The following is a 4,186-nucleotide window of genomic DNA, read 5'->3' as shown; positions in this document are numbered from 1 at the left end:
TATCAACATACGGCGCAATACGTAACCCTATTGTAGACGGTTGAAATTGATCAGGAAAAATGAACTTTATTTTCTGAGATTGAAGTGATATAGGAAATTATACTGCTGATGTTTTGAGGCGTATGATTTTGTTTCTATCACATTATATATGTGTCCTAATAAGTATTATTTATTTTGAAATGGGTCACCATATACATACTTATTTCTTACCCTTAATTTGAAGATTTATTACATCAAAGATCTATTGTCATTAAATTGTATTATACTTACTTATAATGATAAAAATATTCTTCCCATAAGCTTCAAATCCGATTAGTACGATTCCAATACTTCTAAAAAACAGACCCAGAATAAAGCATGATACACACGTACCGAATCAAATTTAGTCGATTAAACAATAAGTCCCCAGGAGGACTCGGCGGACGCAATAACCGTCATTCGTTGACTTCCGTAATTTGATTAAACAAAAACGTTTTTCATTTACCGGTATTTGACCCGCCACAGTCGTGTCAGGCACGAATTATGATAGAAAACGTGGGGTGAAAAAATTCGGCGATCGGCCGACGTAGATTACGGTCATTCGGTTGTAGTTTCCTTATTTTAGGTTAATTAATTATATAACTATTTGGGCATGGAAGATCGAGGAGAAACATTTATAACAAAGGCTTTCTATCAGATTGAATAGGTCGGATGCAAGTGAAATCAAGAAATTTATGGATGATTCTTAATGCTTCACTTGTTGTACATATTAGATTCATAAGTATTTTTAATTAAAATTAACGATAAAGTATATAAATTACATATTTGCAATGGATTTTTCTGCATCATAAGGAATTATCTTAATAATTGCAATCTAGTATCGTTTGCTCCTTTTAATACATTTGTTGAGAAGCTTAATTAGTCCATAAACTTCAAAACGACAGTATCAAGGAAACTTCCAGCTCCCGAACGGTGTTTAAATCGAGGCGAAGCCGATGATAAAACTGAACTCAACAAATGGGATACATCCGTGGAAAGCACCAATAAAACGGCAGTACGAACTAAACAACAGTCCTTTGTTGTTAGTGAAAATAGCGATACAGCTGTTCAAAAACTAATTGAGGTCGATTCGAATGGAAATGCAAAGTTCTTTAACGTTTCTAATAAACGCTGGAGCAACGTCTTTAACACGTAACAAAGTGTGGATTCTGTGCGCGACTGTTGCAATTCTTTTAACGATTATAGAGCTCCATAGCAGCTGTAATCACGAGGAACTCAGATGCAACTATTGACGCCAAATTAAGAATTAGTTCTGCTGTTTTCCGCTTGATTAGCAAAACCATTTGTACTGTTCTGTTGGTCTATTAGCTTATGTATTATTTTGATAGATTTATAATTAGAGGCAATTTATAATTATCACATGAAGATGATCTTCGATTTTAAGGATTCTGTATAGTCAAAAAAATCTCAATGGCTGATCATAATGGCATTCATAGAACCGCACATACATTCGTATACATATCTTATTAAAGTACCGTACATAGTTATATCTAATTTAATAATCGAAAATAGCATACCGACACAATTTATCAATTTGTATATAACAATATTCTACAAGATAATGAATAGCAAAGGTCAGAACAAACGATACCGTCTCTGTTTTACATATATTTGAGAGTAATCATACATTTTATAGTCATATTTGACATTGAAGAGTATAAAATATCAAGAGAATTACGATTTACGACGTTATTTCAACGTTTGTAACTAATGTAACTAATAGTAACTAGTATAATATAACAGGCAGTGACTTTCGTTTTATCTTTCGATCAGGCACTGGCATTCGCCGTGAAATTACTACAATTCTAACACCTATTTGAATTTTATGTTAATTAAATTACCGCTTAGTGCGTTTAAGATGAAACGATAAACCAATTACATCATAACTAATTAATATTTCCAATATCACACGGGACTTTTCGATGATTACACTCGTTAATATAATTTTTAAGCTCGGGTTTAGAATTAATACTTTAATTTTTTTACTGCCATTGGATAGTGATATTTAAATCGAGAAATACATCCCACCTTTTGAAGGTATCGTGTGAATATAATCCAGGCATATTTCTACAACAATTTTTATGAAACCAGTCCATCTATAAAGTTACGTCACTTATCAATAATACCATAACTTGAATGCAAGCCATAAAATGCTAATTTAAGGGGATGATAGCTTATAGTAGACTGGTACATAAATAATTTATTATCTACTTTATAGGGAGAAATAGAAAGGCGGTAGAGTCGTATCCCGAACTAAATAATATAGTTAAAACTAAAACACACACGAAATTATTGTACTGTCACCTATCCTTGATAAGTGTATAAATAAATAATGTGTATAGTGGATCAAAAATGAGTCTAAAGGAGTCGGTTATATACAAACATACAGGGTAAGCTTATAAAAGCGTGTTAATACGTAAAGCAACCACGATCCACAACCAGAATATAGACAGATAGATAGTGGACAGATACTAAAGTTACTATATACTAAAGTTAGTATCTACTTCATAAAACGAAACGCATTGAATATTATTAGACGGTAATTCAAATTAGATCAGGTGAAAGTGGTCTGGAGTACCTACCTACTGCATAGCGTGAAATATAAGAGAAAATTTAATACAACCCGGGAAGTTAGCATGCATTAAATTTTACCGCTAATAAATGTTGCACAACATTTAAAATGACTTACATGTACGTGCGAGATAAATTAATTGGTTACGGCGTTCATTATCATTTCGTTTTTACGAATTCTACAACCAATATAACAAAAGATATACCTTGTGCTTATTTTGCACACATATAAAACTTACTACCCATAGTAAGTTTAGCGTCAAGCATTTTATTATGTTTAAACGTCTTTCAATTCGTTTCCAGTTAACTAATAAATTACATTAGTCAATAAAATGGTGTTTCAGAAAAAATTCTACACTTTACGATACATCAGTTATTTTGTCATGTGCCTTCTTTAAATCGAAGCATTAAAATGCAAATTATTGATAAGATATTTACCGCTTTAACGTTTTAACACTTCTGGCTCTCTCCGGTCCTTTTTCGACAAAATTCCTCAAATACTTTTCAAAATGAAGAATCCGAACACGTGATGCGACACAAAAATGCAAATGAAAGCAAAAATAAGCGTCGGCACGCATTAAAGCCGAAATAAAAATTTATAGCAAACATCAATTTAAAACTTGATTCGACGACAAGTCCAAAAACTGAGTACCTCGTATCGGATAAAAAACTGGAATTCAGTTTTTGCTGTGTTACACGATGCTGTGGTTATTAAGAACAACACGTTATTTTTAATTATTGAGCAATTATAATGAAGAGGGATCTTTTGGACGCTGTTCTGTTCTAGCATTCGTAAACACAAATCATCATGTGTAAGGGTTAAGTTTTGATAAGTTATTCCTAGTCCCTTTATGTTAAAGTTCATCTTCGTGTGATATAATATAATTAAACATTTCCAATAACAACCTATCATATTTTATTACTAAGTTCCCTCTACGAATAAACACGGTGGCCGCCTGAATTTAAAAGTCATTCTAAATTTAAGCTACTCTTCGCATTCTAAGCTACAGCTACGGTAAAACATTAAGTTAAATACCAAAAACCCAATCATCAGGTAATCCAACCCATCTACGAACGAAACGAACAAGCTGTAGAGACAGAGCAGAGTGACAATAGCAATCGTCCTCTGTACTCTGTACTCTATACTCCGAGGGAGTGACAGCCCTCAGTCGGCCCCGCGCAATACATCACACTAGATGTACAGCCCTACAGACCCTTTGCTAGCGGGTTTCTAAGCTTGTGTATGATTTTAAGTGACATTAGATCTCCGAAGGCTTAGTTCGCAATTTTTTTCCATCGGTATCAAGCATCATAACAATAAATAACAGTCCTTTTTATATGTCATTATGATAGAAATTTATGAAGGTTATCATCATGTTAATGTATGATGAGACACTGAGTTCTTTTAGTATTTACAAAGACCATGTAAGCAGAAGGATTTGACTGTCCAGTTGGCTTGGTTGTTAGTGACCCTGCCTTCCAAGCCATAGGTTGTGGGTGCGATTCCTACCCGGGGCAAAAAATTGTGTGATGAACATAGATGTTTGTCCTGTGTTTGGGTGTTAATTATCTATAT

Source organism: Colias eurytheme, chromosome 8 (genome assembly GCF_061535395.1).
Source record: "Colias eurytheme isolate Ceu_HAF_F1 chromosome 8, ilColEury1 Martin Lab GWU primary, whole genome shotgun sequence".
NCBI classification, from domain to species: domain Eukaryota; kingdom Metazoa; phylum Arthropoda; class Insecta; order Lepidoptera; family Pieridae; genus Colias; species Colias eurytheme.
This window is presented reverse-complemented; position numbering follows the sequence as displayed.